Source organism: Zonotrichia leucophrys, chromosome 1A (genome assembly GCF_028769735.1).
Source record: "Zonotrichia leucophrys gambelii isolate GWCS_2022_RI chromosome 1A, RI_Zleu_2.0, whole genome shotgun sequence".
Taxonomy (NCBI): domain Eukaryota; kingdom Metazoa; phylum Chordata; class Aves; order Passeriformes; family Passerellidae; genus Zonotrichia; species Zonotrichia leucophrys.
In genome coordinates, this window is record NC_088170.1 from 3,339,316 (window position 1) to 3,365,739 (window position 26,424).

The 26,424-nt window shown below is 39.3% G+C and overlaps 1 protein-coding gene across 5 annotated transcripts in view; it reads left to right on the forward strand.

Annotated features, from left to right (window-relative positions):
- Window positions 1-26,424, forward strand: part of EPS8 (EGFR pathway substrate 8, signaling adaptor) — a 126,965-nt gene that overhangs the window by 22,090 nt on the left and 78,451 nt on the right. For all 5 annotated transcript variants that reach the window (XM_064735267.1, XM_064735285.1, XM_064735276.1 and 2 more), the window contains exon 2: window positions 11,342-11,481. The gene's annotated coding sequence lies outside the window, so the exon portion shown is untranslated. The remainder of the gene's footprint in view (window positions 1-11,341; window positions 11,482-26,424) is intronic.

Consider the following 26,424-nt stretch of genomic DNA (forward strand, 5'->3'; position numbering starts at 1 on the left):
GCCATCCCATGATTGCCAGGATCAGTGTAAATAATGAGTGGCTGAAAAAAAAAAGAGAACCAAGTGCCTTAACTCCCCTTTCTATAAATACCCCATCTTCCTGTCTAATTTTCCCCAGGGAATTTGCTCCAATGTTGTTTGTTCTGCAGGCTGGGGAGTGTTCATCTCCCTGCTTTCACCAGGGTCTGTCAGGGGGATCTTGTGAAGCCACTAGCATCACTACTAAGCAAATATTTACTGAGTTAATTGATGGATGCTATAGATGACAAAACTTTGAGCTACTACAGACAATTTTTGGCATTGTAAGTGGATTTTTCCTCTCTCAGGGAAGGGCTGCCTCAGTCTCCAGCAGAAGGTGATAGGCTCAAACTGCATCCATTAATTTCCTCCAAGGAGAGATTTAGAACCTGGAGATCCTGGCCTGGGTGTCATTCTTGTAAAGGAACTTGATAAATGGGCACAGAGCCTTGCCATGTCATGGTCATGGAGGTCCTGAGGCAATATTTAGTGTAACAGAATAAGCAGTGCTCCAGTTAGCACAGTCATCCCTTATGCAGGGAGATGCATTTATGCCTTTCAAGACAAAGAACCTTTTCACTATATGTCCAGCTATTATTCTGTTAGCTCTTTGTGGGGAATTAGCACATCTTTGTTTTCCTTTGGGCAGGGAAAGAGTTTTGCACGTTCTCACTGAAAAGCCCAGTGTTTGAAGACACAGCACTTACATGAGGATTAACTTTTTAAAAGACTTGAGGGTCCCTGTGGAGTTGCCTGAGCCCATTAATAAAAGTTTGAATTTTCAGCCTAATGTATTAATTATGTTTGTCCAATTCCTAGAGGACCAGTAGATCAAATTAATCTTAATTAAATTTCAGGCTGTGATAGGAGGGGAAAAAAAATATTGTACAGTTTAAAGCTTGAAAGAGTCACTAGGCAAGCAGACTGTTACTTTTTCTGATTAAAATGTAAATACATTTTAAATTAAATTCCAGTAAATACATTTTAGCTTACTCATTTTTAGACTGAAGTTAGACCTTCAGTAATATGATGACTGCTGTGCTTTTGTCTTCATGGGAAGATTGTTTTTCAGACCAATAGGTTGAAAGCACTTTTGATAAAACTTGGCTTGTCATACTAAGCCTGTAAATTATTTTGATGAAATTTGCAACTCTAATAATAATTTTAATACCAGAAACAATTTTTTTTGTACTGGATATTTCCATATACTCAAAAGAGAAAAAGTTGAAAGTGATAAAGAAGGAAGCCACTCATATTTGTGTGCTCAAGTTGAGTTAAATCTTCCATTCAAATCCTGCTCTAGCAATCCTTAGATGTGTGAGACCATGCAGAATTACTTAATCTCCTGGGGATGTCTGCATTTTAATAAAACAGATGTCAGTTTTGCATCTTGAGGTCTATTTCTTGTTTCTGAGGAAATTTTTTCTTTTGATTTAAATCCAACAGAAAGGGTTTTTTAAAATTACTCTTTATCTGGCTAATATCACCCTCTTGTAAAGCGACGAAACATCTCTCCATTTCTTATTCTGTGGAGTGTATTTAGTGCTCTTTCTTATCTCTTGTCTCATAACAAAATTTGTGTACACATAGGCATCACCAGAATTTTTTCCCCTATTATATTAATTTTTTCCCTGTTTTATTAATTTTCAGTGGTTCAGGGCTCTGAAACACAGTGTTGGCTTTGGTCTTCTAGAAACATTCTTGTTAAGAGCTGTCATTTACTACTTCCTTTGGAGCTGTTTTTTCATCCACCTTGTTTTAAAACAATTCCTAGAATCTTGCAGGAAGTTTAGCACAGAATGTTCTTGGTGTAATCCACTGGCATAATTGATATATTTTATCCATTTATGCCCTAGGTGGGCAACATGAAGTATCTGGTTTATGTTTGGGGATGTTTTTGGCATGGCAAGACAATGACAGCCGTGTTTTGAATCCCCTGGGAAGTGAAAATATTTCCCCTGGAGTATGATTTTGATGTATCAAAAGTTTTCTCTGTCTTCTGTTTCCTATGTGTCTGTTGTGTACATACTTCCTTTATTTTAGAAAAAAAATCTTTAATAATATAATAAATAATTTTAAATAATAACTTTAATAAATAATTTAATTATTTAATAAATTTAATAAAAATTTCTTTATTTCACCCCAGCATACAGAGGGGAAACTGTGGATTTATTATTAAACTCTAATAAGGGTGCACAAATTGTTTTGAAGTGCAAGACAAATGACCCTGCTTGGGCAATGTAAATTATGCATGGGTTACCTGACAGACCGGAGGCACTTCTAGAGTTTCTCACCTCATCCCATCTCCTGCAAACTGTTGGAAAAGGTCAAATTCCAGTCAGACTGGGAACTGTTGCTTTCTTCATTAGGCTTAAAAATATTGTCCCTATTTTCAATTTTTCTCCATTTTTTTCTAAGTTTCATAACACACATGTGTAAGATGTATTTTGCTTTTCCATTATAACCTCTTAAGTTTTGTGATTTGGTCCCAAGTTTATTCCTCCATGCAAAGATGTGGAATAGCTCCTTTCAGCCTGCAAGAAACAGTGTTTTAGTCACATTTTTCTTGAATTTATTTAACAATTTAAAGTTTTTCTTTTCATTCATCACCATGAATTGTTTTTTTTATGGCCAGTATTGCAAGTCTGAAAGTAGCTTTGAATGCATAAAATAGCAATGTAATGAATGTTGTTTTAAACAAGAGCAGATTTCTGATTTTATTTATTTTCCCCAGAAAAATTCTGGTGGTGTGATTAAAATGATGAAACATTGGATTAGGAATTGTTTGTTCAGAGGGATTTTATGTTTGAGTGTGTTCAGCATTGGTAATGACTCTATGCAGTGAACAAAACCAAACGCAATTGAAATATACTACACTTCATTGATAGTAGCAAGAAAAAATTGTAGGCATTTTTGGGTAAGTTAAAGACTTTTACTTTATTTTTTTTCCCCTTCTGGATGGGATGCACAAAAATCCATTTTGGTCATGAAGATTTTCAATGTCCTCACTTGTTGTCTAGCAATGTTGATTTAAAGTTACTGTTTCATCATAATTACCAGGCAAAAATAGTGTGGAAATATGAAGAGATGTGCAGAATGGTCAATAAAGAGCAGAGAAAAAGGAGCCCTGTAACCATAGTGGGGTTTTTTTGGGGTTTTTCCAGTCGAGCATTTTTGTGTTTGTTTTTCTGTATGATTTGTTAGCTCAGGATTAGGCTCTTTTGTTTGTGGTGTAAATCCTGTTCTTGGCCTACAATGAATATTAATTAACTTCTGTACTTGTATCTGCCCTGTTGCAGAACCAGCTCCTTATTAGTGAGGCAATAAAAGCAGAAATGAGATGATACAAGGAAGCCAAAGAGAATCTGGGATCAGATCAAGGGCAAACACCCTTGTTCCAAAATTATAAAACGGAGGAAGAGAGATAATTAGAAAAGTTGGAAGGTATTTAAGCATCAGGATTTCCTTTTTATGCACCCTTAACTTTTAGAGGGGGCATTACTGCGAGACATTATTGAAAGCATTACTTTTTAATAGACCTCAATAAAAGAAACATTAGCAAGAAAACCTTTACAGAGGTAAGTGGTTTTTGTCATTCTTCTGGGTTTTTTTTACAAAGTGGAACCTTTTAGAAAGCTGGCTCCTAGCTCAGAGTTGATTAAAGGAATATTATTTTGCAGTTGACCTTTGCAGGGTTCCTGATGAGTATTTGGCCATTGTTGGTTTCTTTCATCAGGAAACTGAGGGAGGGACCTTGTCCTACAGCAAAGGGGCTGTCATCTTTGTTTTCCTCTTGTAGATCTGAGGAGAATATCTAGGCCAAGGTCTCCAGGAATCCTGGCCTTTCAGACTGTCCTGAGCTCTGTCCTGGCCAGAGTCCTGCTCCAGAATGGATTCCCCATTTTTTAAAACCCAACCAACCAAATGAAAAAAAAAAAAACCCAACCAAAATAAACCCCAGCCCTTCTCCCCAAAATCCCACATTTAAACAATAAACCACATTTTTACAGTTCATATCACTCCCACTTTATATGTGACTTATTCCCATTGCAACAGGAATTAGAAGTTCTGCTCTATTGGGAACATTGCAGATTCTTTAGAAGGAACAGAGCACTCTAAGAAAAATGCCACCTTGTCCTTGTTGTAGACTATTAAATTCTTGATTCTTCAAAATAACAAGTCACTTTTTTTGTTAGACCTGATAGTTGGCTTGAAACCAGGTTTGTTCTCCTTTTCTTTTCCCACTTTCCCCCCCCAACATGCATTACTAGACTAAAAAAAGGCTATTAAAAACCTTGCTTTTCACAATTGCATTGATTTTTTAAAAGGTAGATTTAACCTGACATGTGATTTAATGTGCCTCATTGCATTTTAATAAACCATTAATTTGTGAAGTAGAGGTCAATAATGAAGGGTTCAGGGGCTGTGGTCAGTAGCAATGATGGAGCAGAAGAAAAAAGGTCACAGTTGCTGAATTTTGTCACAGGTTGCTTTGAGTCAGAGCAGAAGGTTTCTGATTTTGATGGGCAATATCAGAAGAGACTTGAAAACATCCCCAAGAGTGCAGAGCTTTGATCCCAGGGCTGGTCAGTGATTTAACTGGGGAGAAGTGCAAAGGCAAAGGGAAGAAATGGCATTTGAGGAAATGGAGAGATGGACTGAAAATTCTGGCACCCAGATGTCCCAATACTGTGACTCTCTTGTGATTCCCAGGTAAAGGATAGCATGAACTGATGAAGACTGTCTGGTTTTACAATTGTCTATAAAAATCAAATTGATTTGATGTGCAGGAATATAGGAAAAAAATTAAGAGGTTGGTAGAAGTTTTTAGGTGTTTCAGAGGCCGTGGCCATGGTGTGCTCTGCCTTTTCTTGGGATAAAAATTTAATGAATCCAAATTTTGATACAGCTTCAAAGTAATTCCTGATTACATCACGATGGGGAAACTCCACCTCCTCAGCTACAAAGGGAAAATTATTGGCACTAAAAGTAATTTATTACTACAGACCATGCTTAAAATAACTTTTATGGCCACAGAGGCTGTAATGTGGTGGATGTCTGTAGGTGTATTGATGTGAAAACCCTTCTGCTTCCCTTTGAGGAAGGGATTTCAAAGAGCTGCCTGAATTTTTGCTTTCCTTAATAAACAGAAAAGATTCAAGATCTTCCTGATGCAGTCCTCCAGTGCTAGGAAGGGCCAGGTTCCTAATCTGTGCACAGTATTAAATTTATACCAGTCTGGACCAAATGTTCTGTCATTCACCTTTTGGCCCTGAGTTTCTTTAACTCTGGAGTTACTCACTGTTCCTTCGTGCTGCTTCCCCTCCCTTCTTTTAAAGGGATTCCTGTTTTCTGCCTTCCTTCTTCCACATCTTGAGAAGTTTCACACAGCAAATGAGCTACAATAAATTTACACAAGGCAAGATCAGCATATTTTTTAAACAAGCTTCTTGGTTTGTTAATTTTTCACATGAATACTGGGCGTTTTTTATTGTGTGCTTTGCCCTTCTGAAAAAGTAAAGAGAGCCTGACGTTTCAGGCTACAGCAGGACAGTGGCCTGGATTATTTCAGCTCTCATTTTACAAGAGGGCCAGCAAAGGAAGGACTTGATATTGGGCAGCTGGGAAATTCAGTTACTTTGCTGCTGAGCACAGTGGACATTTTGGTAATCTCTAGTGCTGAGATATGCCAAGGATGGATGTTGTTTTATTCTCGTCTGTCCATGCTGTCTGTTTTGCTGTTTCTGTGCAATGTCATGTGTTTTTTGATTTTTTTTTTTTTTTTTTATTTCTCCTTTGCTGAAGAGGAAAATTGAACAAAAAAAGGTCGGCTAGAAGCACAAGCACAGTTACTTTTCACAGGCTGGTTTCTAGTGCTCTGAGCACCTGTGGTGAAAAAACACCTGAAATAAATGCAGGGTGGTGCAGAGGGAGTGCAAAGGGTGAACAGGCCTATGAAGGGTGGTTTTGCAGTAGAAATTGATATTTAGAACATTTCTCAGGTCCCACCAAATGTGCTAAGCCTGAGAATCAAGGGCTGAGCATTTCTGCTCACATTTCAGAGTGACCAGTGAGAAACCAACCCCTTCTGATACTCTCCTGCTCCTTTCCAAAACCCAAATTGTTTTTCTTATTGCTTTTTCTGAAACCACATGTGATGCTTCCCACACATCTCTTAAGCTACACCAGCCCTTGTCAAAGGTATGGGAGTTGATGAAGGTTTTGAGAGAATTCCCAATTTTATGATGTCCCTTTGTGGGTGTGAGTGGTGAATTTAATCACAGTAACACCCTGGGTCTGTTTCCCACTGCTGTGCTCTCTGTGCTCATCCTTTCAGTCTGTAGTGATATTTGAAGACAATACTCTAAACCCAAATAATATCCTTTTCTGAGTTTTGTTTACGCCATGTGAGTATCCAAAGAGACAGGTTTGTCTTTTGTAGTGTTAGCAAGAAACCCCAGGTCTGTTGAGATGTAAGACCAACTGTGTATTAACTTCAGGAAGGCAGAAACTCAACCTCTGCAAGATTTTTTATTAATAATCTCTCCTTGGTTCAACTGAAAAAATAATAATTGTACGGTTTCTACTAAGATATGCCTCTAGCAGGTAGAATAAGGGTTTGCATATGAATATATTTGACAGTGTAACTTTAATGCACTGAGGTTCTGAAGTGGATCCAAGCTGAATATATGAAAAGAATTTTTATAATACCTGAGACTAATATAATTTGTCTCCACTTTCAAAATAAAAATAGTGCTGATTGATTTTCAATTTATTAAACCTGATCCCTGCAGAGTTTGAAAACCAAACACTGTGGCAAGAGGAATCTAAAAGTAAAACCAGGTTTCATTGTCTGCCCTGTAAGAAGATGAAGCTGAAAAAAATGCAGAAGTAAACAAGGAAACAGCTTGTGACAATAGCCACTAAAATCTAATATCTGGCTGTGAATAAACCAAGTCTAACACTGATGTAGGGACATAGGAAAGTATAAACACTCAAAAGGCGGCAATAATAATAATAAATATTTATATTAATTTTGAACTCCTATGGCCATGAAGGTGGACAACTTTTAGACATCAGACTGGATTTACAAAGCTTTGCATCAGTATAAGTAGCATGAGTAACTTTTTGCAGTTCTGTTATCTTCCCCTCAATTTTCTGTCTCTCTTTATATCCATCCCACTCTTGAGTGCTATTTTATCCATCTCTTTAGGATAACTATTCTATAGTGGAATTATAGTGCAGCATTTTGAAATGATACTCTTGAATATAATGTTTTAAGTGTCTGACTTCTACATGAGTGGTGTGGAGGCTTCCTTTTCTTTTGGCATTCTGACAAAAAGATGCAGCACCTTGCCCAGCAGAGAGAAGGGATGGGCATTTCTGTGGCAAATGTGACCATTGGGAAAAACTGTACTTCTAGAGATGCTGGATGTTGCATTGTGTATCTGGTGAAATGAGCTTTTTTGTTAGCCAAGAAACTTTCACAATTGTACATGTAAGCAGATCTGCTGCAGGGTTAGGCATTGAGATGTTTTTTTTGGGGTCTCAGTATCTCCCTGTAAGGTAGACGGTGTGTATATATTTTAATTTTAAATTCATTAGTACTTCTAAAACAGGGATTACAGATGCATCACACTAAAGGATGTGTTGTCTCCTTTGACCTTACCAGTAATGCTTTTATCTTTGCCTTGCAAAAAGGCTTTTCCCTGTGCACTTACCCATCAGCTCCTGAAAGGCCAAGAGAGGTAAAAGCTGAACTTGGAGGAGGTTTTTTGTTGGTTTTGGATTTCTTAAGTTTATTTTTTTCCTCTAGATTACATAAATGGCTGATTTAGGGACAGAATGTGATGTTAAATAAACTGGTGTGGGTGATGATTTCTTTTTCCTCTGTGCCGCATTGCCGTCTCCACACACTGCCCCTCTCTTCTCCACATCCTCAAACCCTGCTGGTGTGCATCAAGAGGCTCGCATTAGAAACAGAAAAAACCCCAAAAATGAAGAGAGTTAATTACAGCTGCTTATAATGCTGTGGAATAAATGTTTTAAAAAATAGTCCAAAAAGCCCTTTCCTACTGTTATTACTAATTTCCCAGAGAAACTGTGGTTCTAGGTCTGTTCAGGTGGCCACTTCCCCTCCCTTTGAAGCGTGTGACTTTACTTTTTCAAGACAAGGTCATGACAAACTAATTGATTTTTTTTCTTTCCCCTTCTTATTAAATAAGTTTGGCTGAGCCACATTTACTTGGATTAAATACAAGCAAAAAGAAAGCTCACATTGGTTCAGGAAGTTTGTTTTGTGGTTCTTTGGAAAAGAACATTCTGTCCACTCTTTGTAAAACCAATACAAACAGTCTTTTGGCACACACACTATTCTTTGTAGATACCTTGCTTTAAATTATCTCTCTGTCATTTTGCAAGATTAAGTATCACAGTCCATATTTCCTGGATAAATCCTGCCTTGTGTAATTGTGCTTTCGCTTTAGAAGTCACACCTGCAGTGGTAGTTGGTAGTTTAACACAATTAAATCTTCTAAATGCTATTGGAGATCTGCTGATGAAAGATACTGAATAATGAAATGGTGATTATAAATTTTAGGACAGTAAATGTGGTTTATATAATTGCTCTTATTTAGAAGTGGTTATATCTCATTATAGGAATGATCATGTAAATATGCTATTAAGGAAAAAGAGCTGTAGAGGCACAGAGTAAAACTACAAGAGTTTTTATTTTGTAATTGAGGAATTGTGTGTGAGTTTTGTGGAGAAATGTCCTTTTCCCTTTTAATTTTTCAAAGGTTATAAGGTTTTTTAATCATTATATCATTTTATCATTATATCATAATTATTATATTATTACCACTAAAGGAGTACTGGGATAATGCACTTCATGTGCTTGTAGCAGGCATTTCTCACATGTGAGAAACTGGCAGGAGCTGCCAGAATTGGGAATAGCAGCAGAGAAGGAAATGTGCACTGTGCAACCTCAGTCAAACAGGGAGCAATCTCTGGTGCCCTCTTTTGATAATATATTTTGTGGAACTGGTTAGGGGAGGATCTTAAGTGATGTTAATAAATTATTGGACTGATTCTTCAAGTAACTTCTACTGGCTTGGGCTCTTACTGGAAGGGAAAACAAAGATATCCTGTACCTTCTCCTACATGTAGTAAATAATCTTCCTAGAGAGTGATAAAAACAAATCAAATCTGTCCTGCAACAGCTTGGAATTGAGCTGAGGGTTTACACACACATCTGGATGTAAGTTTAGAGTACTATGTTTTTTAACATCAAAGGAAAACACAATGAAGAACCCCAACCTTTTGAACTTTCTATTTCCATACATTTAAATCCAAAGACTGAAGTATTTTGAATGTCATGTCTGCCTTATCTTTCTAGCAAAGCCTTTTCCTATAATTAAAAGGGCATCAATTTTTCTAATTGTTGCCAAATCCAATCTGAGCCTCCCACACAATCATTGCACCCTTCCCTCCCCCTCCCATCATTGTCTGATATTTTGTTTGCGCAGTCATTATTCATTAACTGTGCTCATGTCCAGGGCAGCAAACAGAGGAATCACATCAGCAAGGAGGAGCTCAGAAACTCACCAGTGAAATCTGTTTTTTTTTTTTCCTTTTCTGTGTTACATTGGCTTTCAGATGAGAATCCCAAAACCTGTAACAAATTTCAGAGATAAGGAGCCTGGAAACAATGAGTGTGCTACTGTTTGCTGCTTCCTTTTCTTAGCAGAAATTTTTAGTCTTCCATTCTACTGAGAAGAATTCATTTCTATGTAAGAAGCTACTGAGATTATAAGCCACTATTGGAAAGGAAAGAGGTGTAGTCTGCCCTATTTTTAAATAAAATCTTACAGAATCACACACAGTCGTTAGTTGGAGTTGGAAGGGAACTCTGGAGATCATCTCATCCAACCCCCTTGCCAAGGCAGGGGTCACCTAGAGCAGGTGGGGTGTGAATCTCCGGGAAAGGGAGATCCCACAGTAAAATTCTTCCTTATGGTGAAGTTCTTCCTTATGTTAAGGTGGAACTTGCTGTGTTTCAGTTTATGGCCACTGCTCCTTGTCTTGTCACTGGGCACCACAAAAAGGAGCCTGGCACCATCCTCTTGGCACCCCTTTGAGATGTTTATATGTATTGATGAGATCCCCTCTCAGTCTTCTCTTGCCTGGACTAACCAAGCCCAGGTCCCACACTCTCCTTTTGAGAGAGACACTCCAGACCTCTCAGCATCATTACGACCCTCTGCTGTTCCAGGAGCTTCTTTTCTTTTCCCTCCTTCCTTTCATTCCTTGACTCTTTCCATGTTTTGAAGGAAATAAAATGGGCATGAAAGGCTGGAGTGTCTTTCCTGAGGTCCCTGGGCTAGGAAAAGCTGAGGCTCATGAATGAAAAGCCTTAAGATGTGCCCATGTGTTGTCCTTTCCTCTGTGAGGCTTTCCTGGTCAGAAAAAAACACCCATTATTTGTTTATCTCCCCTTCAAATATGAAAATGTTATGTTTTCAGCAGAAATAGGTGATTAACAGATAAACCATCAGTAGAATCTGGTCATATTAGTAAGCAGATTGAAAAGGTTTAGTATGAAAATGAATACAAAATGTGCAACTACTGGATCAATTCACATTGACTGAATTGACCTATTCTCACTTGTCCCAACTCATTGGAGTTGACTCAGTATTGCTTCTTCCTAGTTCTGTTGCTATATCTAATTGATCTGTATGCTTTAATTAATTTTAATTAGATTTATTGTAAATGGCCTTGTAAGAGTGAGGAAATGAAACCTCTCATAGAAGTCATAAAATTGGGATAATACCAAAATGAAGGCCTGAAGAGAGTAATTCATAAGAAAATCCTGCTGTAAATTGGTCAGATTTGCTAAAATTTGAAGATCTGGTCAGTGCCTGGAATAGTGCAGTTATGAAGCTGGAAGCAACTCCTGTTACAGCTAAGTTAGAGTGAAGTGTTGGATCTGAATAAAGACATGAAATAAAAAAGGATGAATGTCTTGAATGTCAGATTCAAAACTGAGATGTAACAAAATTTGAAGGGTTTATGATGGAGGCTGTTCAATTATCCTGACCATGAGGTTCCTGTTAGCTGTACAGAGCAGTTCTTTTTGGCATTACTGGTATTTAGGAAACTCACACTGACAGTAGTGGATGAACTCTAACCAGAACTGCATTTCTCCCTGTCACGCACACTGAGGGAAATCACATTTTAAGAAGTCAGGGATTAGCAAGCTGAACCCCTTGTGTAATGTGCAGTGGAATTGCAAAGCTGAACCTGTTCCTTTTCTGCTTTTCAGTGATTTGTCCTGTTGGGCAGCTGCCTTCTGAGTGCCTCTGGAGAGATGCCAGCCAGCTGAATTGAGCAGTGGCAGGGACAGCATCTCCCCAGGCTGAAGTTCTAAGCCCAGGCTCGTGGCATTTGCACAAGCGATCACTGGTGAGTTGTACACGAGCACAGATTCTCTCCCTCCTCTCTGTCTCTTCAACCACTGGCATCTGTTGCAAACTCTCAATTCTGGATGCACAGGCTGGCCTGCCTTGCTTGTTTTCCCCAGAGTGTGACTGATGGGCTTAGAGAATGTGAAAAACGCCAATCACTTGTTTTTGAAATGTTAAAAGTTTAACAGTAATGAAATGGTTATAAAAATAGCAATATAATTAGAGTAATAAAAATTTGGACAATTAGGATTTAGGACAATATGAGACAATGAAAACAAAGAGTTACGGATGGTCCAGGTTCCTCTTTCTGGGCAAAATAAGCTCAAAAAAGGACACACATTAACAGAGGATTAACCCTTAAAAGTAACAGCCTGTTGCATATTCATACACCTCATACATGATGCATAAATTCCATTCAAACACAGGATTCTGTCTGGTCAGTGTCAACTTCTTTCTCTTAATCCTAACAGTGTCTTCAGGGCTGAGCAAGGCAGGAAGAACTTCATTTCTTTTGATAAGAGCAATAAATTATCTTTCTCTGAAATATTTGGGTGTCCTGTGGCTGCTATCTAGTCTGAGTACCTCATTCCTTTCTTAAAAAAAAAATATCTCACATACATAGTTTCTATTTTAACATTATGTTATGACCTAAAACTATATTTAATGTACCACTTAAGAGAATTAATACAGCATTACTTTCTAACATAACACATATAATATTCATTTTAATATTTGCGAAAAGCCAATCACAAAATACACATTTTTTACAGAGAATATGAGAGTGGTCCAAGTTACCAGCTAATCTTAGGAAATCCTTACTATTTGTTTGTATGTTTATGGATTATTTTCCTCTCTCCCTCCACTGATTGAGTAATGTCCTGGTGAGGCCAAACTTCAATTCTATAGCATTTGTGTGTTATACTAGATGATATCACTGTGCTTTTTTTAACCAGAGGAGATTTTATACCCTCTTCTTTAGTGCTTCATAGCCTGGAAATCCAAGCTGTGGGGTTCTGATAACAGAAGTAGGGACTGGCTGCTGTCAGCACGAGGGTGATTAAAAATGTGTGTGTGCATGCTGCTTCACTCCTTTCCAGCTGAATAGAAAATGAAACTGCCCAAAGCCTTTTATGTAAGTGCATGGATTTTGGTTTTTTTTTCCTGTTTAAATCTCTGTGTGGCTGTATGCAGACAAACTCCATCCCCAGCTTCCTTCTGAAGATGCTGTGCAAAGAAAAGAGTGAGCTTGTTCTGACCTATGAGGAGTGATCCTGTTTCCAGCTCAATACCAGACATAACCTTTCCACAAAAAGCAATAGCTAACCATTATTTTTTTTTTTTAGGGGAAGGTGGTTTCTAGTCAGTTTTTCCAATCTGTGATTTTCCCTGATAAAACAATGGCAATCTGCTTCTTGCAGCAGCTGAGATGCTGTGATTCTTTGACAGCAAATGTGTGCAGAGCTGCCTTACACCTTGTAACCCCCTGTTTTATTTAAGACTGCCATGCTGGGCTGACTGCTGTTTTCCTGGGAATGTGGCACCAAGGAATCATTGATGAGATGCAGCCTGGTCTGCAAAACACACGTTTGCTATTAAAAACAACACATGTGCCCTTAGCTGTAGCTAATAAATTAAAAATCCCTGTGGAATTTGGGGGAGATAGCTCCTCTAGACATGGAAAGAATCCCATTAAAGCATCAGCAGGGCACAGCTCAGGATCAGGTGCTGAATTGAATATCAGAACTACTTGAAGGTCTCTTCTGGAGTAGCAGGAGGAGCCCCCTGCAAGGATGGGTGCAGGAAGGGTGAAATGCATCCAGGGCACTTGTCTCTGGCTCTTTCAGGTTTTTGCCATATTGTTAAAAATGCTGGTTGGGATATTTGGACAAAGACCTGAAGGTCAGTGCTGTCCTGAGCTGTAAATGCTCCTTTGATTAGCAAGAGATTTGGAAAATCACCCTGGCCTGAAAAATCATGAGGGTAATTCTGCTTTCTGCTGGAGGGGGCAAAGGCACAGCAAGGAATTCAGGTACATTATTTCAAGGTCCAGTAGCCTCTTAAGCTAGACTAAAATAAGTAGGCTTTAATTAGTGGAAAGTTTGGGAAAACACATTTGGTGCTATTGTCACATAACAAGTTGGAACATACCTGTCCTTAAATTCCTTTCCTTTTTATTGCTGCTGCTCTTCCTGCTCCAGTTGAAGCATAGCAGCTTCTGTCTTGGGAACCACTGAAGGTAGATGCAGTTCCTTTCTGCTGCTGGAGAACTCTGAGCACCAGCACTTAAATAATACAGCAACTTCAGTGCTAACAGCAGCAGCTTTGGAGGAGAGAGGATTTCAGATTGTTGCAGTTGGTTTTCAGGGTATGTAGAAATAGAGAAAGCAAGGTAGTTATTGAAGCAGTGTTGTTTTTATGTAAAGTCGTCACTTGGGTAGGTGCACTTTATTTTTGCTTGTCAGTATTTTCAATTATTAAAATTTAGAGATCATAGATTTTTCTAGGAGCCAGATAATTCTAGCAGAAGCACATCTGTGCCTTGGTCAGGGGGACAGCAGTTTGAGACAAATGTCTGTGTGCTGTGTCTGAGGTGTCAGCATGACTCACAGGATGGAATGCCTATGTGGAGGAGAAGGCAAAAACCTTTGCTCCCTTGTGACAGGAGTGGGAAACCATCTCCGTGTGGAGAGGTTCCTTTTGGAACTGCACATCACCAGGAGGGTGCTTGGAAAATTCACTTTATTCACAAATAAAGACTGAGTCAAGCCAGTGCCTGCTTATCAGGCCAAGGGGGTGATTGTGCTGTGCCATCAATCGCAGTGCCCTGAGCACAAACAGTTCCATGGCTGCACTTTAGAAATGCGTGTGAACTCCAGTGCAGGTTTTTAGTTTGTTGTTTCGGTTGTTTTTTGGGTTTTTTTCCTATTTCTGAGAGCACTGTAGAGCACAGAACTTCAAGTGCAGGGTGTCTGGGGAGTGTCCTGCCCTAGGGTTGAGTGGTGTTTTGCACTTTGCTTGCAATTCTGCTCCATTGCTGTTTGCTAAGTGCAGTGCAGACTTTTGAAATTACACTTTGAACCTTCATCTGGAAGCTGAATTTTCTTACACATTTTTCTTATTTTTTTTTTTAATTAATTTCTAGTTCTTTCTAATTATAGTGTCAGAACAGTGTTATCACAGAATCATTAAAGATCCTCCCAATGTAAAATATTTTAAGACCGTCTAGTACAGCCCCCCTGCAAGGGGAAGGGACATATTCAAGTAGCCCAGGTTTCTCAGAGCCCCATGAATATTTCCAGGGATGGGACATCCACCACCCTTCTGGGTAACCTCTTTTACCACCTTCATTGTAAAAAACATCCTTATATCCATTCTAATTCAACCTTCTTTTACCTTAAAACCATTATCTCTTCTTGTCCTATTGCAGTGGGCCCTGATAAAAGCCTGTCCTCATCTTTCCTGTAGGCTCCCTTGAAATAGAAATCACTGAAGTGACTGGCTATTAGAAATATTGCAGAATCAGGTAAATGGACCTCCTACCTCAGGTGGTTGGGTGCTGAAACACACTGACAGCAATTGTAAACCATCATCAGCCTGCAAAAGATTAATGGTTAGCTACCAATGACTGCTTTGAAACTCTAGAAGAATGATAGCTTAAGCCATTGGTATAAATCAAACCACCCTTTTGGGTGGTTAACATAAATTTTGCTTAGATCCAAAACCACTGAAGCTGGATGGATATTCCTGTTGATTTTACTACAGCAAAAATTAACTTCTACTTCTTGACAAGAGTAAATGAGAGATAATGAGATTTTATTATCTGCTCCAATCACCTGTGGCTTTGATTTAAAAACCAAAATTCCTCAGAACCATTGGATTTTTTTTTTAATCCCATAATTCAAAACAAAGGGTTACCTTATCTTTTTAAATCCTGGCTGCTCGGGTGGGGGCTGTGCTTTAGGACAGGTAGAGACATCTGGGCATTCTCAGGGCTGCCATTGCATGTGGTGAGGGCTGCTGGTGCCCACCAGCCTGGCTCTGCAGGGGAAATCTCAGTGCCACAAACCAGAGCCACGACAGCTTGTCATTGCAGACTGTGCTTTTTCCTCCTGCCTGGTGGTTGGAAAGGTTCAGGAATGGTCATCATCTCTTTCCTCCAGCGACTGGGGAAGTGTCAGGGTTTGTTCCTTACAGATTTAAGGGGGAAGAAACCCACTCTGCTTTTCATTTGTGCTGAGTTTGTGTGAAAAATGCATGTTTTTTATGACTGGCTTTTCGCAAATATTAAAATGAATATTATATGTGTTATGTTAGAAAGCAATGCTGTATTAATTCTCTTAAGTACTGTGTTAAATATAGTTTTAGGTTATAAAAGTTGTTAAAATAGAAACTATGCTATGTAAGATGCTTTGTTTAAAAGAAAGGACTTGCAGCAAGATAGCAGCCACAGGACACCTGAGTCTTTCAGAGAAAAAGAATTTATTGCCTTCTTATCGGAAGAAACAAACTTCTTCCTGCCTCGAAGGCGCTGTTAGGATTCGAAGGAAGAAGTTGGCAATGACCAGACAGAATCCTGTGTTTGAATGGAATTTATGCATCATGTATGAGGTGTATGAATATGCAACAGGCTGTTGTTTTTAAGGGTTAATCCTTTGTTAACGGGTGTCCTTTTTTGGGCTCCTGATGCCCAGAAAAGGTACCCAGACGTCCATAACTCTTTGTTTTTATTGTCTTAATTCAATTTGTCCAAATTGTTATTACTCTAATTGTGTTACTATTTTGATAACCATTTCATTACTATTAAACTTTTAAAATTTTAAAAACAAGTGATTGGCGTTTTTCACAGTTGGCAATTGTTTTATTGTCTCGGTTGGATTTTCGTAGCATATCCAAACTCGTTAATCTCCCGTGGAGTGAGAGAGGATGTGAGGAAAAGGAGTGGAGAAGGGAGGACAGGATGATAGCTAAACACACTGGGGCTTTCTTGGCTTTAGGGGATGTTTGGGGTGTGGGGTGTTTATTTTACAGCAGCTATTCCTGGTCCCTAGGGGAGAGGGTGGGGTGACATTGGTGTGTCATGGAACGTAGCACTGCCTCACCGTGGGGCAAGAAGGAATTTGGGATCTTCTCTCTCCCTTATCTGGGGTTATAGAAGAATTTTATTGCTTAATGCATCAGTGTGGCCATTCTCTGCTCTGGGCGTGCAGGCTGGGATGCTTGAAGTGGAATTGTGACACAAAAACAAGCCCAAGCAATTAGAGTGCAGGTGGAGAGCACCTTTGCCCTCTGCCATCAGAGGGACAGGGCTGGGCGAACCCAGCCAGCCTGACTTGGCTCCCACCTTTGTTTGGAGGTTGCTGTGGTGATGAATAACCTTTGCAGAGGGTGTGTGAGCCTGTGTGGCTCTGGCAGATCAAATAAACCCAGGGTTTCTCACCCCCACGTCTGAGTGTGTACCCTGGTGGTGGATTGGGCTCCCAAAATAAGTTAAACCTGACTCAGAGCTGGTTATTGACGTGGCAGAGATCTCCTCACCACATCCACTGGTTGCTTTCCCAGCAGGCAGAAGGAGCCTGGGTGATGGCAGGCAGTGCCTTTGTTCCCTTGTGTGACAGGGGAGCTGATGTGCCTTTTTCTGTGCCTTCTTTTTTTGGTGCCTTTTGTTGGTGCCTTATTTGTGCAAGATTTTGACACCTGAGCTTTGTCTCCTTACCTGCCCTTGAGGAAGGAGAGCAGGTAGAGCAAGAGACTGGCAAAGGTGCTCTGTAGAAGGAAAGAGGGAAATATTATAATCCAAAAGTCCTGTCTTTTTAAAATTTTTTCCCCTACCATTGCAAATATTACCTTTTCTATACTGAGGAAACTTTTGTGTCGTTTTGCTCCCCATTTACCAATAAGTGTTACTTGCTCCCCATTTACCAATAAGTGTTACAGCAAATTATTGTTAAATTCTCTGCAGCTCAAAATATAAGTGTGGTGTTCATACTAAGACACAAAAATCTGACCTAAAACTGCAGAGTGATACAAAAGTGTGTGAAATTTGGAATTCTCCATAAGCATTACATGCTTTCCTCATTAATTCACACAAGTACATTTCGATGATACAGGTGACTGAAGATGCTGCAAGTATCACTTCTAGATAAGAATTACCTTCAAAAAGGTCTTGAAAACTTGTTTTTCTCCCTCCTAGAAAACTCTAGCAGGAATTGGCAAGAGTGAATTGCCACCTGAGGCAACTCATGGAGAATTTTCCTCCCTGCATATTATCCTTGTACCCAACATCTGTGAAGCTGCCCTATGCACAACTCATAGGAAGTGCTCTGTGAAAAACTGAGTCACTCAGAGATGATCCACTGGCCATGACAAACACTGTGATGTTTAAAATGTCTATTTTTGCTGCATAATTCCTGAAATTAAAGAAAAAAAAAAGAAAAAGTGAATTACTCAGCTCTGTGTCAGCTCTCCATCTCCTCACAGACCTTGTTCTTGGCACTGAAGGACCAAAGAAAAAGACGAAAACTTTTTAAAAGCAGTGAGGCCTCTCACAATGTTTAAGATGAAGGTGGCAAAGGCAGGTCCATGTCCCTGCATTGCACCACTGATGGATCTTCTTTTTGAGTTAGAACACTGGGGAAATAACCTCCTCTCCTTTCAGCAGTTGTTTGAGGTTTTACATCTTGGAAGCTGTCAGCTCCTTTTAGTGACTTATTTAGCTAAAATCACCTTCAGTAAGGAGTATTTAATTCCACCTTCTAATACCTTATTCAGGCTGCCCTCCTGGATTTTGGAGAATCTGGAGAATGCTGCTAACAGAGTGGAGCCAGCATTCACAGGAATGAATTAATGGCAGCCCCATAGCTGTGATTTTTACATCTGACACATTCTCCAAGGCTAGCACAGTACCTCCCATACTCCTTCAAATTCATTTGTTCCATTTCAGCTCAGCCTTTTGAAATATTTTGTGATGAATGGGCGCGCTGTACAAGCTGGTGATCAGGAGCAGCTGTTCATACTCATACATTAAATTGAATCCATCTGTCAGTGGGCTCTTTAAAGTGTGAGTTTCACATTGTCAGGAGACCTGATTGCACCAGAGCAGGATCTGGGTGCTGCTTGCCAAAAAGGAAAGGGCAAACCTAAATGAAGAGTGCTTGGATGGGCTCTGGGATAGCCCTGTGGCCTCATCTGCAGAGCTGTGATTTGGCCTGCTGAGATGAGAGCAAAGTGCTTACAAGCAGCACTTCTGCACTGACAGGCAGAGAGTTGTTCAGAAGCAGGCTGAAATTAGGAGCTGACTTGCAGTGAGCTTTGTAGAACTCATGTGGGCTGGTTGCTGCTTGGTTTTTAATCCTGACCCTTTGACCTCACCACCAGTTCTTTAAATTTCTTGGTTGTAGAGTTTTTCTTCAGAGGATGAGCTGAAGAGGAAGTGTTTTATTCAAATCAGCAAAAGGAGACCACACTGCTTGCTTGCTTATTTGTTTTTTTCCCCCAGTATGCATACATCATTTTTTATATTCATTTACAAGTAGAGATGAACAAAATGTATCTCCTGAAGCTGTTTAGCAAACTGCATTTAAGGCAACATTTCAGCCCAACAAATGGTTGTTTCCTGATTGCAATAATTGTTCTCATAATTTTAAGTGAAATCTCCAGTCTGTAATATTCTCTGTAAATGACACATTGGCTATGAAAGCCAGCTGATTCATGGCCTGAAATATGTTGATCTTATCCAGGGGTAACTTCTCTTGGCTTCCTTCTCCCAGTTTGCTCCTCACCAAGACTTTTGTGGTGAGGACGGTGTTCGTGCTGGGTTGTGTGTGCAGCTCCAGGGAAGAGCATTCCTTGTTCCCAGAAACTCATTCACCCACTAATATAATCTTATTACACCACTTCACTTTAGGGCAGGCAGCTTCCCTTGGAGGAGCAGAGCTTCCTTTGCCACTGTAGAACTTTTATTGGAGTTGCAGGAGGGCCATGATTTATTTCTGGGCTCTGCAATGGTCCCCCGAGCTGCAGATCTCACCCTTTGCTGGTGATCACATCTCCTGTCACTGCTGCTGCACTCCTGGTGCAGGGCTGAGCCAGCACTTTTCAATCAACACTAAATTCAGTGCTGGCAGAAACACAGAGAGGATTAAAAAAAAATAAATAATAATACACCAAAACAGAACGCCCACGCTGGCTTTGTGAGCTTGTATTTTGTGTCTGTTATCCTATGGTAAGAGAAGAACTCTTAGCTTTTCTTTAACACAGAGAAAGCAAGAATGAAGCCTGTTGTTTCTGTGTACCTGGTAAATAGAGATGGTTTTTTTTAAAGTGGAAACTCATTAACGTGTTCCACATGGGGAGGTGAGAATTGCACTTAGAGTGAAGAGATTGATTGATTGATTGATGTTGGCTTGCATTAAGAAAATATGGCTAACAGAAGGAGTCAATACATGCTCTTTTTAAACTTTTATCCTGTGCAGTACATGGTTTTTCTTGCATGTGTTTAATGAGGGAACTTAGTTATCTCCCTTCAAAATACTTCAGAGTGTTAAAATGTAGTTATTGAGTTGAGGACCCACTTGGGACTCTGCATTATAAGCATGTGTAAATGAGCTGCAGATGCAGAGTAAGCATGCAGTCCTTCACCATCCACCCTCAGCTGTGCACCAGTGCAGTGTCTGGAGCCACAGAACTCTGCAAACCCATGGAAAAACCTGGGAATGGATGCTCAGACCTCTGAGAGCTGCTTGGTTCCCATCCCTCTCTGGGCAGATTGCCCCAGTTCTCTGCCCACCCTCACAGGTCAGGAAGCTTCTCCTCATATTCAGGTGGGATGTGCCATGTTCCAGTCCAGCATGGACATGCCAAGCCCACTGCTGCAGCTCTGACATGTCAGGGAATAAGAAATTAAATTCTTGATATCTTCTCTAGACTCTACTGATCATTAAGGATGAAATTATGTGGTTTTAAATCCAAGTTCTCCTTTGGCTTTCACAACCTGTTTTGAAATATGAGGAGTTCTGGCACCATTGTGTGCTGCAAGCAGAAAAGCTGATTGTTTTGGACAAAAAGAGGAGGCTGCTGTGCTAATTTCTTGGTAGACTTAATTGCTGATAAACAGGGATCTGATTGAGCTTAGACAGTACTGAAATATTCCTGTGAATGGAATTTATGAGTATGCTCCCCAAAGAGTTTCAGGAAATCAGGAACTTTGGCCTGTTTGCAGGAAGGTGCAGCTGCTTGCAGCTAATAATTCCTATAATAGAGGTGAAGTGCAGGAAAATACACTGTATAGCAAAGAAGGAAATGCTCATTCCTTCTGTGAGAAGGAAAAGTTCAGGATACTGGCAAGGCATTCATACACATGTACAGTTTTATAACACTGAACTGCAAGCACCAGCTCAAGGCTTCAAAGAGGAATGGTATTTTAACAATATTATTATTATTATTGTTATTATTATTATTACTATTATTCATTACTTCAAAAGAGCAAGTTATTTTGAAATGGAAGGTATTACTTTGGTTTCCATGCTGATCCCCCTTCAGTGTTAGGAACAGACTTTATCTGTCTAAAATTCTCAGCAAAGGTCACATCTGCTTTATGTTGTGGTTGACCATGGAGCATTGGCTGTTAGCAAACCCAAAATAAGAAAGCAAATGGATCAAGCATGAGTCATTTATGGTTATGTGTTGCAAAGATGGACTTCCATTTTTCCTTGTTTCCCATAATTTTTCACATTCACATAAAACTGTGGCTTCTCCTTCTTGTGTAAATGAGTTATTCTTATGGGTCTTGCAGATCTTTTCCGGATACTTAAGGAAAAAAAAGTAGAATATTCCTTCTAGAGGTTCATGTTTCTCATGCTTATTACTCTTGTTTGGAGGAGCGAATTCAGACCAGAACTCTTTCTATGTCTTTATAATCATTACTTAAAAAACAAAAACCACCCAAACACAAAACAAAATAACAAAAGAACAAACCTTAAAATCTTCCTACTGTGTGACCATTTAGAAAAGCAGTGTCTCACCTAAATATTTAGAGTTAAGCATGCTTTTAAAATTCATTATCAATATGAAAAGTACAATTAGCCAAGGAGCTGTAAGCCACAGCCTGCTTTCCCCTCCTCTCTTTCCCCAATAATTTCCTGCTTTCTGTTCTTCCTGGTGCACCTGTGAGTGGGAATTGCTTTCGCTGCCCTCTTTTCATTTGGCTCATGTCCATTCCTTACAGTTAAACAGTTGAAACAGCAAAACCTTGCAGGTGCTATTTATAATTTACCTTAGAGATTAGCTGATAGTGAGTGGGAGGAGTTCCTGAAGCCTATTGCTATTCTGACACTCCAGCTTTGGTTTGAGCAACTGTGGTCTGCTCTGGACTTTTCCAAAAACTACACAGGTGAGCTCAGCTCCCAGGTGTTTTAACCTTTAGTTTTCTGCCTTGGTACCCAAGACCTGTCTGACCTGGCAAAGCAAAGCTTTGGGGAGGTTGTGTCCTGTCTGATGGTGTGTTATATCCAGAATATACCCAACCTGTCACCTGCTGTTCTGAATTGCCCCATGCTCAGGTGTCAGGTGCTGCCTTTGCTGTTGAAATAATAGAACATGATGTTATGTGTCCTTTACATTGTCTCCTGTATTTTTTTTAAATTTTTTTATATGACATTATTATATGACATTTTTATTTATGGCATTATATCTCCTGTAGATCTCTGCAGATTCCATACCTTTGGACAAGTTTGGTAGGGATTGAATGGGTGTGGTTGAAATGTTATGGGGTTCTTGCAAATAGGACATGATAGTCATTTTATGTGCTTGGCTTTCATTGTAAACAGTGTTTCAGGATATATTCAGTGACGTTTGGATTGGTAAGCATAACACTGCAAGTGGCATTTGTGTTGCTGGAAATTCTCACTGTTTCTGCATTATTTTGTTAATTTAGAATTTTTTTTTCTTTCAAGTTACATGCTTTAAAAATTACAATAAGTAGACAAGTACACCTTTGAAAAGTCCTTATCTCCTGTGGCACAATAAAATTGACCTTGGTCCTGGGGGCTTTGAAAAGACTGCAGTAAAAGTGCAGATGTTTACCTTGCAAAACCACCTTCTCTGCTTTGAAATATTTGGTGTTTTAGTGCTTTGTTGATAGTGACTTTAGTTAAACCCCTCTGAGCAGCCTGGCTCTGATTCTCCTCCTCCCTTTTATGATGGTACCCACCCCTGTAAAATGCTAATGAAATGGATGGGTGCTCCACAGGAACGGGTCACCATTGACTTCATAAAGGGAAGAAATCTCCTTTAACGCCCTTGGAAAACTCCACAAGGAACTCGGACAATACTTGACTCACAAAGGGGATGACATCTCTCTGCTGATATGCAAAGTCATTTGTCATTTAGGGAAGAGGTAAAGCAGCACCTCCAGCGTCAGTAGTGACTGGTTGTGTCTTAAAGCTTTTTTTTTTTTTGAGGTGGAGGTTTGAAAGAATGTGTTACAAACTATGAAAGAATGTGCTGTTTGCTGTTTGAGGATTTTAATTATTTTAATTGTCATTTGTCAGGGTAGATACTGGAGTTAGTGCAGGGTGGACCTTCTGATTCTGATAGCTCTGGGATGATAAAACTGTGATTATCACAACTGTCCTGGGCTTCATTTGAAGTTATTTTACTGATACTGAACTACAAAGTTTACACACTTCTGTTTCAATATGTTAATAAAGTAGAGTCCAGGTTGATTTTATATGTGAGAACACAATCTTAATCTCAAGGATTTCCTTCCTAAATGTTAGGATTTTGTGCCAAAAGTTATGCAGGGCTCCGATTCTAACTACCTTCAGCATTTGGTTAAGGATTAGGGGCAATGTAGATTTGAAAGCAGATGCTGCATTAGAACAACTAAATTTTGTATTTAAGTAAAAAAACTTGGCTTAAATGCAACCTAGATTTTTTTTTGTGTGGTTTTTTTTTGGCTGGTAGATATATAATTTGTAATCAAACTCAAATTGTTTTCAAATGGTGAAGAATCACCTGTTTTGAGTGCTGTTCTAACATAAAATAATATTTCCATGATAATTTTGCTCTGAATTGCCCTAACCATTGAGAGAAAGTATGATGAGGGCAGACAAGCTTGTTCCTAGCTTTAAGGCTTGGGAAGAAGAGTTATTGTGTTAAGGAGAACAAGACCTGTCTTAGAGTTATCTGGTTCCCACCGTCTGGAATCAACCCTCTGGAAATTAGCAGAGACACATTGAACTTAACTGCAGTATTACTGCACTGCTTTGTTTTATTTGAGTTTTTTTGGATACTTTTTTAAAATACTTTTTAAAAATACTTTTTAAAAATACTTTTTAAAAATACTTTTTTTTAAATACTTTTTTCCCCATGCACAAGGTCCTGCCCTTTGACCAGTTTGACTTCTAAGTTCTTTTGCCAGAAGCATCCTTTGGGTGTCAGTGTCCTGTTCTTTCTGTTTGACCTTCAGAATCTATCATTTAATTGTGGGGTGGGCTGGCCCACGTAGCCTGTGTTTGACCAAATTGCCAAGAAATAACTGAGAATACTGATGATGCTAAATATGGAGCACTTGCCATCCAGTGCTTCCCTTCCCTTGTGCAGGCAGTCCCAGGAATGAGCACTGTGATTCTGCATAAGTGGCTTTTTGCTCAAACTCCTTATACCCAAAACCTGCTTCAAACTACACTTGAAATGCCTCCTCCCATTTATTTCACTCTCTGCTTTTCATGATCTGTGTTGTTTTTTAATATTGAGGTGATATTTCAAAAAATATTGCTGTAGAATGATTTATTCAGGGGACACCGCATTGGCATTTGGACAATATTATTGAAGTTTGAATTCTGAATTAAAAGTTGGGGGTTTGATAGAAGAGGTGAAGTTGATAGCTGTAGGAAATGTTTTAAAATTATAAATTTTGCTTTCCATTTAAGGTTACAAAAAGTTGTAGTAGGATTTAACCTGAAGTTTTTCTTAAAGTTTGTAAGTTGGCCTGAATGTCTCACCAGTGTTTGGAGAGAAAACTGTTCTTACTCCCCTTACCCTGATATAGCTACTTTTGCACAGTTGAGTAAGCTTATATTGATACCTTAATATTATATTTTACATAATTTTTGCTAAATTAAGTGTTAATATTTTCTACTGTGAAATTGCAAGCAGCCTTACTTGATGTGTGCGAGAGGATTTTTAGATTTTTTTCTATGTATTTTTAAAACACCCTGGATTTGGGCTGTGTATACTGAGCCACATTAAAGGATTCCCTGGTGCAGCTTCCCAGGGTCTGAGTGCCTTTTAACGTGATTTCAGTTTCAGTGGTGCACAGGCTCCAGCAGCCTGGTGAGCAGCGGTGACTGCTTCAGATGCAGCACTGATGGCTGTCCTACTTTTGGATTTATTCTACCCCTCAATTGCCTTCTCCACAGCACCCAGCCTCCCTTTCCTCCTCTCCTGAAAAAGGCACTGTCAACTCCTCTATATTAAAAAATAAAAAAATAAATTTCTTTAGTGTGAAGTAATAATACTACTTAGAGTTCATCAGGCTTTTACAGCAGTGTTTGCAATTATTTTCCTTTGAAAGAGAACTTTCATCCATTTTCGTTTGTGTGTTTATTTATTGTGTGCTGCTAAAGCTCTTGCTGAGCTTCCAAAGGCAAGTTCTGACCATGGGCTAAGTGGATGCTTTCAAGTAGCTGAATAATAATTGAGGACCTCAACATGTGGGAAAACTGATTCTTTTCTCTTTATTTTTCTTTTTTTTCCCCCTTCTTTCTGAAGGTTAATTTTTTTCCCCTTCTTGTTACCACACTTTGTATGCTGAGCTTTACTCTGATATTTGGCACATCAAACTCATCCAGCCTGAATTCCCTTCAATACATAATTAAAGAGAGCAAAACAGGAAAGGCCCGTTTTAAAAACTTCATCTCTTTCAGTTTTATTTTTCTTTTTCAGTCCCAAGGGATGCAAAGCCATGAAATGAGTCTGTGCCTCTTCCCCAGGAGCCAGCACTCCCAGCTGGGGCCAGGCTGGGCTCTTTCCTTCATTTCATAAACTCTCCTCTGTTGCCTTTCAGTTTTGGAGTTTTACTGATAATTTAAGGAGAGTGATGGGAATGGAAACCATAAAAATGCAGCAATACAGCCATGATAAGAGCACTGAGGAACTTGTAGCAGTCTCTGTAGGAGTAGAATTGGGTAGGAAGTCTATGAGTAAATTTTTAACCTCTTATATATATATATATATAAATAACAGTCACCCCTTCTCTTCTCAGGAAAAGTCAGGTACGCAAATTTAAGTTGCGAAGAAAGAGGCATGCAGAAACAAAACTGAAAGCACCTTTTCTCCTCCCATCCATTTTTCCTTGGTTTTCTTCCCCCCTTTGCTTGTAAAAAGAAACAGGAGGCTCGTCTTTGCTTCAAAAGGAGAGATCTTTCAGCACTGTCTCAAAGTGCAGGGGGCTGTTAATCACTTACACATTTTCAGCTGGAAATGGAAAATCAGCCTGGTTATTTGCTTCTGTGATCAGCCAAGGAGATAACTGAGAGCTGCAAGGCACTATTTTATTCCTGTTTTTATCTGAATCAGGAGGGAGGGAACAGAATTGTAAGTTGGTGACAGTTCACATGCACAGATGTGAATACTTTAGTAACCATCATGTCACATAAATCCTAGACGACTGTCCAAACATCAGGGTTAGCCTAGAAAAAATATTGCTATTTATTTTGCTACCTGGGTTGTTAGAGTTTACTAAAATCTCTGTTTACAGCTGAGCTTAAATGTGGTTTAATTCTGTTTGTAGTAAAAAATGCTTCACAAACGCAAACTATCACACTGCTTATGAGTTAGAACACACAGTTTTTAGAACTTTTTAAACAGCAATACAAAATGAGAACATTGCAGCATATCAGTGGGTGTGATAAATGGAAAAGCTGCTTATCCAGAGCCAAAG